This window comes from Magnolia sinica, chromosome 10 (assembly GCF_029962835.1).
Source record: "Magnolia sinica isolate HGM2019 chromosome 10, MsV1, whole genome shotgun sequence".
Classification (NCBI taxonomy): Eukaryota; Viridiplantae; Streptophyta; class Magnoliopsida; order Magnoliales; family Magnoliaceae; genus Magnolia; species Magnolia sinica.
This window is the reverse complement of record NC_080582.1, coordinates 23,655,252-23,666,768: the sequence shown is the minus strand read 5'-3', so window position 1 is coordinate 23,666,768 and position 11,517 is coordinate 23,655,252.

Below are 11,517 nucleotides of genomic sequence, written 5' to 3'. Positions count from 1 at the left end.
GTGGTCCACCATGATTGTATTCACCCTGTCCCATTTGTGGGGCCCACCTTACTTTAAGGATGTCCAGCAGCGGGCCACCTGTCTGTCCACTTGGACTGACCTGGTAGAAGGGAAATATATATCAACTTGATCCAAACATGTGGCCTACTAGACGTGGGGCCACCATGATTTATGCGTCTCATCCCACACCGTCCAGCAGGTCAGGATGGTGGGTCCCACTGCACGTCGTCAGCGGTGGTGGGCCCTGATCATGTGGTACGTGTTGTATCCCAACCGTCCACCCACCTCTGGCGTATGCATTGTATTCCACCATCCATCCGATATGGGTGCGGCCCACCCCACACGAGTGACACGTTTGGGTGGGACCCACCTTGATATATCTATTATGTATCCTCACCGTCCATTTGCCCAGGACGGGGGGGCCCCTGAGGATGCATGATGCATAAGTTTTATACGTGCCATCTGTCCAGCGTCCAATGTCTGGACGCTGAAAGTTTGCTTTCAAATAAAGTAAAATAATATCAATATTATATTATATTATACTGCATGTATGTATGTGGTGGCCCATGTGGGACCCACCTGATTTACTTCATCTCCACCGTCCAACATCTGGACGGTGGGGCCCTTTCATCAATGTATGGATCTCATCAGCGTCGTCTGTCCTTTTGGACTAGCACCCCATCCTGATGCATGTGTTGTGGGCCCCACCGTGTTGTATGTAATTCATCCACACCGTCCAGAAAGTCTAGACGGTGCTTGACAGAGCTTTGCATGAGCAGAGGACCCCACGTGATGTGTCGGTTTGATCCACACCGTCCACCAGCGTTTTATCAAAACCGTCCATCCAAATGTCCAACGTCTGGACGCTGGACACGCTGGACAGGTATTTTATAATATATATGTTATATGTTATATATCTATATATATTAATATAATATATATTATTATGATATGAGGTGGGCCACACATGGGACCCACCATGTAATATGCATGACGTGAGATCTACACCGTCTCGAACATCAGGAGTCTGGACGGTGGCTCTCTGCAGTTTATATATATTATATTATATTATATTATAATATGATATAATATATTACATTATATATACGTGTGTGTGTGTGTGCGCGTGTGCGCGCATGTAAGGTGGGCCACGTGCGTGAGACCCACCGTTGATGTACGTTTGTATCCACGCCGTCCATTCATCGTCTGGACGGGTGGAGTCAACCGTGATATATGTGTTTTTACCCTGCTACAACAGCAGCCATGGAACCCATGTGTGTGTGGAATCCACGAGAAGCATGCGTTGTATCAAAGCTGTCCATCCGTGTTATCCACGCTCGTCCATCCATTTTGCTTGTGGGTCCCGCACATGTGGACCCACCTGCCACGTGGGACCCCCTCCGTAATGTATGTGTCATCTGCACCGTCCATCTGGACGGTGCTGTGCTGACCTCTTTGTGATGCATGTATTTTCCGCACCATCTATTGCTGGACGGTGCTGTATAGAGGCCCACCATGAAATGTGTTTTAATCCCCGCTGTCCACTTTCTGGACGGTGGGCTAATAGGCAGCAACAGCAGTTGCTGCATCGATGTCAGTAAGTTCTGTGGGTCCCATCTGGACCATGGATCCACCGCGATGTATATATTTCATCCGCACAGTCTAGATTGTGTTGGACGGTGCTAGATAATGTTAGGACGGTTGTGATTTACATGCCCAATGTTGGACAATGCTGATTTACATGGATAATGTCTGGACGGTACTGATTTATTGTCCATTGTTCGGCGCTGATGATCATCATTAGGGTGCCATGTGCCCCGAAGAATGATGTGTACAGTGATACACATGTTGCACCTGCAACTATTGAAATGATTTTAGATGTAAACCAAGCTCCCATCTGTGAGGCCCACCTTGATGTATTTTGTGACCCATCTGTCAAGCCCACTTAATGTGTATGAGGCGCATTAGTATAGCCCATTGATGTAGCCCATTTAATTTATATGAGGCCCATTAGTGCGGCCCATTGATGCAGCCTGACTTGATGTACACAAGGCCCATTATGATGTGTATTAGGCCCTTATCATGTGGCCCATTATGACGTGTATTAAGCCCATGACGCGTTGCTCATTTGATGTATTCGAGACCCATGTGTAAGGCCCACCTTTTGTGTATTCAAGGCCCATGGGTTGTGGCCCATTGTGATGTATTTGAGCCCATGGGTGAGGCCCGATGTGATATATGTGTGGCTGTTACGCTGCGTATAAATCCCTTATGTGGGGCCACTCCTTGGGAGCAATGTTGGTTAGATGTCCACATTGATGGGCAATAATGGTTAGATATCCTCATTGTGACCTTCCCTTAGGCCTTGTTAAGCCCATTTTTACTGATTTCGATTGTCGTGACCGATTTACCGATTTTGATTATCAACCGATCCGATTATCGTGATTGATTTGACGACTCTGATTATCGATCGATCCCGATTGTCGTGACCGATTTGCCGATTCTGATTATCGATCGATCCGATTGTCGTGACCTATTTACCGATTCTGATTATCGATCGATCCGATTATCGTGTCCGATTTGCCGACTCTGATTATCGATCGATCCCGATTGTCGTGACCAATCTGCCGATTCTGATTATCGATCGATCCGATTGTCGTGACCGATTTATCGATTCTGATTATTGATCGATCCGATTATCGTGACCGATTTACCGATTCTGATTATCGATCGATCCGATTGTCGTGTCCGATTTGCCGATTCTGAGTATCGATCGATCCAATTATCGTGACCGATTTGACGACTCTGATTATTGATCGATCCCGATTGTCGTGACCGATTTGCCGACTCTGATTATCGATCGATCCCGATTGTCGTGACCGATTTGCCGACTCTGATTATTATCGATCGATCCGATTATCGTGACCGATTTGTCAATTCTGATTATCGATCGATCCCGATTGTCATGACCGATTTGCCGATTCTGATTATCGATCGATCCGATTGTCGTGACTGATTTACCGAGTCTGATTAGCGATCGAGGCTGATTATCGTGATCGATTTATCTATTTTGATTATCGATCGATCCCGATTGTCGAGGCCGAGTATTGAAGCCGATTTCGATTGTCAAGGTCGATTGTATAGACCGACTCCGATTGCTGAGGCCGATTCCGAGTGTCAATTCCGATTGTCGAGACCTATATGATGTATATGCGAACTGTAGTCGAGGCCTACTGTGATGTATTCATGGCCCATGGGCAAGGCCCATTGTGGTGTATTCGTGGCCTATAGGCAAGGCCATTATGATATGTATTAGGCCCATGATGTATGATGCATTTGATGTATTCGTGACCCATGTGTAGGGCTCACATTTCATGTATTTAAAGCCCATGAGCAAGGCCCACCTGTTGTGTATATGTGGCCCTTAAGTAAGGCCTATGGTGTTATATACTAGGTCCTTATGTGAGGCCAGGAGTCTACTATATATTAGGCTTTATGTGGGTCATTCCTTGAGGGTAATGCTGGTTAAATGTCCACATTGTCGAGATCGATTGTCGATGCCGGTTCTCGATACCGATTATGAGTATATGACAGTATAGCATCATGATACATGCCCATACGCATCATCTGCATGTTTGTTATGAGATGTGATTGACCATTGCATATGCTTTAGGGTAGGTTGTTCATAGGGCTTCCTGATAGGCGGAGTTGCCCCACATGAGAACACGACATGTGCAGGATTGATGCATGATTGGACTATGTAACTCATGCATCTCGCATTTGTGTGACATGACCACCGTACGCCCTAGCGACATCAGGGCCATAGCCTCCACAGGTATTTTGTGGATGGCCAGATGGGACACTGAAAATCTGTTCTACATGGGGTGCTATAGATATCCCTGGGTGAAAGTCCCTAAACCCTCTTAGTTCCAGGGTTGCTCTAACGTCTAGACAGAGTGGATGCATGAGCGCATGAGGGCCGTATACCGTTAGGCCGCGTCTCCCACTGTGTCGTGGTCTGTTGGAAGGGGGTACGACCTTACCTGCCCGAGAGGAGGGGGCAATGCTAGGCTGAGTCTGACCAGCTCGAGGAATGGGTCCGCTATCTACGAGCCGGACACGATATTGGCAGGCGGATAGTGAGGTCTCTTCCACTCACCTTGTTGCGAGGGATGTGGCGGCAATCTGGTTTGGAATGTAATAGACCCCGGTGATTTCCCAGAGAGGAACCGTACTGATATGTGGACTTATTGAGCATAAATTGCATATTCATTCATTTATTCATTCACTATCCACTCGGGCTGGTGGTGCGTAACTATTTGTTACGTGTATCTTCGCATGGCCAGGATTTCGGTTGGGCGCGCGACTAACCTGAGACCAGGAGTTTACCACATTGAGTCTGACTATCCAAATTTAGGTATGGGACTGGTTTGGATAGAAGTCCCTTGTGATGGACCCCGTAGCTTGCGATACTACGTACTACCATCCCGACTTCACAGTTCAGCTTGGTCATTTCATTCACTTCGCATATTGCATTGCATCCTCAACACATAGAATTTAGCTTACTGCCTCCGCATTGCATAGCTGATCTATATTCCTTCATCAATATATGATATTAGTTTATTATATTTTTGCATCACATAGCCTGGATAAGGCTGATGGTATTTATGGGGCTATTGTCTTCGCATTACTCTGACATCATATGATTTATAAACTTGCTAGTATTTCTGATATTATATGCTTTATGGTCTTGTTAGTATTTTCGCTTACTCTGATTACTCTGATATTGCTTACTGGGCACTTACCTTGTGCACACACTTTCACCACCCACTAAGCTTTCTATAAGCTTATGCACGATAGATGCGTGCAGGTGGCGTTAGGTTGCAGCAGCGTTGAGCTTGGAGTGTGCAGTGGATTTCTGGAGCTTTGATTTTTGACATATGTATTTCCCTTTCAGCATTGTATTCAAATGTTTATATTAGTGGATATGTGATGATGATGTTGTTCTTGTGATTTTGGTATACTTGTGGTTATGCTTCTTATAAGACAAATGCACGTTGAAAAATCCTCCTTGTAGGATCCCAGGATCGGAATTCGACGCATGCGCGCTGGGAGCGGAGAATGGGGTACTACAGGGGCTGTCGGCACCGGATTCGGCGATCGAAAATTTTGTGAGCCCGGTTTCCGAGTTTGGGGTGTGACAGAAAGTAATGCCAACAATCATGAATCTTAAACTCCTATTTCTAGATTGTTTTCAAAAATCACTTGAGTTTATAGAAATTGTCCTGTAATTCTCAATTTATTTTTTGCATACTTTGCTCGGGACTAGCAAAATGCTGGTTGGGGGTTGTGTTGAGGGTCGAATATTGCATATTAGACCTTAGTTATTACATGGATTTACGACCATGAAAATGTGTAAAGGCCTATTTAAATCGTGTTTGTGCTGTAGGGTGAATTTACGAGCATGTGACTGAAAAGGATGTTAAGAGTGTGGATTTAACGCTCTGATGTCACCAAGGTAAGAGAAGGACTCCAAGGGACCAAGATCGACGGTTTATACACCAGAGATCAGAGAAATTCCAGCCATTCACCTTAAACAGGCCTAAAAGACGTCTAGAATGCAAGATTACAGGGTTCCCACCATCTGATTGACTCAAAACTTTATACAAGGCCTGAGGACTCTAAATTAACCGTACACGTCAAATTTCAGCCAGTGGATCCCTTTGGAAGTGGCCCAACGGACAGATCAGCCCATAAACCATTGATTTTGGGTCCATTTGATTTTTGGATATGCTTCAAACTTGGGTTCAACCCATTAAATGAGGTGATAAAATGTATGGATGGAGTGGATCTCTCAGAAACATCACCGTGGACTCCAACTGAGTTAGGGTGTGCATAGTACACAAGTGCACCAGATGTGCACGGCAACTGTATCTCTTTCTAAAACGGGTTGGTCCCGTGACTAACTTAAAAACGGCAACTGTTGTTTTGTTCTTCCGCAGACAGTTGCGCAGTGGCATTTTTCGAAAGCTGGTGGGCCACCATCATGGACCATCTGTTCGATCTAAGTCGTCCATCTTGTAGAGGAGCTTGGGACAGTCGAACTCATGTTTACCTCGTACATCAATGCAAGCGCACGTGCAGGTCACAGCGGTCACAAAAAGCCCGTTCTGCTTCGTCCAAACCTATGGCGACATGATTTCTTCCATGGGTCACACTGAATCTGATCTAAAACTGTCCCTTCCCATCCAAAATTTCAAGAGGAATCCGGTGGACGGAATGGATTTCTAAAACAAAATCGAAGTGGGCCCCACCGACTTCAACAGCGAACCCATCTTGCGCAGGCCCTGTTTTCCGCGTCCAAACAAGTCCGGGATTTGCAGGGAGTAGTGGGTCACGATCGTTAATCGTTTGAGTGATCCAGACCGTCCAATGTGTCCACAGGGAGGTCAATACCCTAGCCAAGATTTCAAAATTGACAGATAGGTTGATATCGTGCCGCAAATATGCTCCAAACGCATGACGTTTTTGTGCTTTCACTGCGCATGCGAACTCTACTGCGTAAACAGCTTTCATCCAATTTCCACCGACTCCAGCTCTTTCCTCTTGTGCGTGAGAGCTCTCCAACGATGGTAGCAGCCTATAAAAGAAAGAGGAAAGAGAGAAGATGGGGATCGAGTGCTTGGATGTGGAGCAGAGAGAGGAGGCTGGACGTGAAGCACAATTCCAGGACTAAGAGAGTTTTTCTTTTTCTTAGTTTTTATTTTCTGTTTTTATTTTTTATTTTTTTAATTTGAGGATAGCCTAATCATGGTAGGCTAAACCTCTTAGCTAGGGCTAAGAGGTGAAGCTTGTGGTGTGATGGGAACGATTCTATGGTTTTGATTCATGTTATGGCTTTGATTCATGCTAGACTAAATTGATGTTGATTTAGTTTGATTAATAGGAATGCTTCCAGTTTTTAATGGTTTGTTGTGACTGAAATTACAATAGATCTGCGATAGCTTTGAGCATGTTCTTAGCATTATAGGGTTTATGAATTTGGGAACCCTGTTGTTCACCATCGTCTCCTGGGCATGGTTGGATGACGGAACTCTTCCTAACATTCATACATCACTCAGATTGGCTGTGAATTGGTTTAATTCTGTTGTTTGCTTTGTCTCATGGGCGTGGTTTTGTGATGGAATCCATTCTAATTTACACCCATCTGATCTCTTGAAAACTAGATTAAAGAAAGTTAAGAATTGATTTTCAGGTTATATCTTCCAACTGGATGAAGATGGGACTCGAAGTCCAGTTGAGTTCATGAATCAACCGTAGATCTCCCTGATCTCTACAAGTGGATCCTCTGAATCCCTAGTTTCCTACCTCTGAATTCTTTAAGTTTTAGATTAATATTTCACCATTATTCCCTCAAATTCATTCGATTTAGATTTCATCTTAGTCTAATTCTAGTTCTATTTAGTTTTAAATTACGTACATGTTTTAGTCCCTTGGGATTCGACCTCGGTCTCACCTAGTTTATTACTACATCACAACCTTATACTTGGGGAGTGAACACCATTCAACCCATTCATAAAGTTACATATACAAATATCAGCTCCATCTAAAACTTCCGTGCCCCCAAGAAGTTTTCAACAGTAAGAGTTTAATCTCCACTGTGTAGTCCACTTGGGCCTTGTATCATACTTATTTTTGGGCTTATGCCCTAAAATGATAGGGAAAAACGGATGGACAGCGTGGATAAGACCCATACATCATGGTGGCCACTCAAAGTTCTTGCCCGTCTATAGCTAGAGACAGGTGGGGGTAGGACGCAATGCGCATCCCATTTTAGGACAAAAAAACAAAAAATGAACTGGATACAAAACTCAAGTGGGCCATGTGTGAGGAAATTTTGGGAAAAGAAATGCTACCCTTGAAACTTTCCTAGGCTTCAACTTCATGTTTAAATGCCATCTAACACTTTCACTGAACTACGGGTGGGTGCGTATCCACTCGAGAAGACACTATATCAAAGGTACCCTAAAATGTGGATGCGTTCTTGCCCTCAAACTTAGGTAGGGCCCAACATGATGTTTGTGAGAGATCCACCCTATCCATCCATTTTTTAAATCATTTTAGGACATGGGCCAAAAATTAGCCGGTTCCAAGACTCATGTGGGCTGAAAATGTGAGGATTGAACGTCCTTGAAATATTTGCAGGGCCACAAAAGTTTTGAATATGGCTAATATTTGTTTTTTCAGTTCATCCCAATAGGAATGATGTTATGAATGAAATGGATGGCATGAAACATCACTGTCAACCCAGGGAGATTTAAATGGTAGGAATTTTCCTACTCACCTTTTCTTTTAGTGTGGCCCACTTGAGTCGTAGATCTTGCTCACTATTGGTCTCAAGTCCTAAAATGAGCCCACACAATGGATGGACAGGATAAATTTCTCACAAACATCACGGTGGGCCCCACCTAAGTTTCTCGCGCAGAAACTTAATGCGAAGGGCTTTAGCAGGAAATCCGCGTCCCCTTGTTTCCTTGTATACTATTTCATCTTACTTTGACTATGTTGAGGTAGTAACCTTCCGTTGGCTCCACAAACGAAGTTTGTTTTATATTCACACCATTCATGTGCATTCATTTGTTTTAGATCATTTTAGAGCATGAGCCCAATTTAAGAAGATCAACTCGAAATGTATACATATTTCTTGTTTGGTCATTTACCTATATTGTTTTTTAGTCCCTAATATGCCGATGTGGAAAACTTTTGTCGGCTCCCATGAACTTCGTGTGTTATATCCACACCGTCCATTTATTTTTCGGACCGTTTTAGGGCATGAACCCAGTTTAAGAAAATCAACCTGAAATGCATACATATTTTATGTTTGGTCATGTACGTATTTATTCTTTCCTAACTATGTTGATATGGCAAACATCTATGGGCTCGACCATGAAGTATGTGTGTTTCTTTTTAATTCCTCACTATGTGGATGTGACAAACTTCTATGAGCTCCCATGAAGTATGTGTTATATCTCTACCATCCAATCATTTTATTATCGCTTCAAGGCATATGCCCAATTTAAAAAAATCAACTCGAAATGCATATATATATTTCTTGTTTGCATACGTATTTAATCTCTCCTAACTATGTTGACATGGCAAACATCTGTGGTCTTAACCATTAAGTATGTATTATATCCACACTATCCATTTATTTTTTTAAGACCATTTTAGGACATGAGCTCAAAAATGAGTTAAATCCAAGTCTCAACTAAACCACACTATAGAAAATAGTGGTGATTGAATGACCACTATTAAAAGCTTTATAGGGCCCACCATGCCATCTAACCTGTTTATAAAGTCACACAGACCTATATATACGGAAAATACAACATCTGTGGTCTCGACCATGAAGTATGTATTATATCCACACTATCCATTTATTTTTTTCAGACCATTTTAGGACATGAGCTCAAAAATGAGTCAAATCCAAGTCTCAACTAAACCACACTACAGAAAATAGTGGTGATTGAATGGCCACTATTAAAAGCTTTATAGGGCCCACCATGCCATCTAACCTATTTATAAAGTCACACAGACCCATCACACCTAGATCCATAGCTCAACTGGTAGACTGAGTGGAGATACCTCGTTTCAACACTTGAGGTCTTGGTATCGATCCCTAGTGGGGGTGGCTAACATGGAGTGTGTGTACTGACATGGGTGTGTATTAACAAGCTAACCAAAAAAAATATATACAAATATGATATTGTAGACACCCTATCTAAAATAAGGATAAGTCATTCTTTGAGCTTTAACTTGACTTTAATAAATTATCTTATACTAATTTAAAAATTATTGAAAATCCAAACGGGTCGAACTGGGAGTATACTTGGTACGTCCCACTATCCAAGGATCACTCTCTGTACTACTTAATCTTCCCAAATAATGTTGTGTTAAGACATGAGAAGTCATATCTTTAAGATTGAGAAAAGTACAGTCGTCCTTATACACACAATAGCCATGGTATTATTGAGAGAAAAATTTGACTAATCAAGATGATTTATGCTTCATTGGAAAAGTGTTCAAATGATTCTCCTAACGAACTTAAGTTTCCTCCAATCCGGGTTATTATTAAGAAGACCCGGCTCGTTTAGCAAGACCACACATTGCTAAGCGGCAAAAACTGTAACAACTATGGCCGCACTTTAGACTAATTAAGCGTGATCTAATTGAAGTAATTTCAGTTCAATTAAAAAGCTCATCAAGCGACATTTCCAATGAGCCTAAGATCATCGAAAAAAGACAATTGGTCAATTTACAGGCAACTGATTTTATACACTGACGTTGTACTTTCGACGAGTCAAGCGAGGTCCGATCGAAATGATTTTAGTCTTTTTAATAAGCTTATCTGGTTATATTTCCAATAAGACTAAGATAACTGAAAATGAACAGATAACGAACAAGATACAACCATTTAAACAATTTCTAGAAAAAGCAAAAACTAATCATTATGTTTCATATATATATATATATATATATATATATATATATATATATATATATATATATATAAATATAAAATTTTACGATTTAAATGATGGGCGCCCACAACGAAACTCAATTAGTTATGGCTACCAACGCTTATATTAGGAACCCATTACCAAGAGAAGAGATGGAAGGAAAACGAGGCCAAGAAAGAAAAGTGAGATAGAGATGAAGAAAGGAAAGTGAGAAAGAAACAGACAGCAAAATAGAAAGAGAGAGAGAGAGAGAGAGAGAGAGAGAGAGAGAGAGGAAATTACAAAAAGGGTCTGAGGGTTGGAGTTCACCCGGAGGTGTTGCCGAAGGTACCTTAAAGATTTCCAACATCCAGATATGCTACCCGACATATGAGACAAAAAAGCCCATTAAAGAAGTTATTGCAGCTAGGAGTTTATCTACCTCTATTTAACTCACATTTCATTCCACACATTCTAAGTGCATCAACTATATTCATATTTCTTTCTATTTTATTCTGCATTATTTTCCCTCTTCAATTTTCTCATACTTTATTTTCCCTCCCAGGATCTTAAATCATATGAAGAAAGGCTAGTTGACATTTCATTTTACTCATTTTATTTTTACTTTATTTGCCTACTTAGGGCCATTTGGCTCTGTGAAGTAAGGATAAATATTTTTTTTCTTATTTTCGCTTACCCAACTTTATGGGTTATTCGAAGCACGACCAAATATAAAAATGTCAAAATTCTGTTGAATCTCCCAAAACTAAAAAATCTTGTGAATTAGAGACCGCACATTGTGCGGGCAGAAAATGGTGCTTAATCCCTTCCTTTTCCGTCACTAAGGCGCTTACTCAGAATTTACAGTTGCAAACCAACCGTGAGAGTCACTTTGAGTTAGGGAATCGTGAGATTCCCAAACCCCTAAGTGATTCTACAATTGTTAGCCAACCGTATATTTTAAGCTTCATTTAGATAGTGGTGACTTTGAATCAAATGTATTTTTTACACCCGAGTC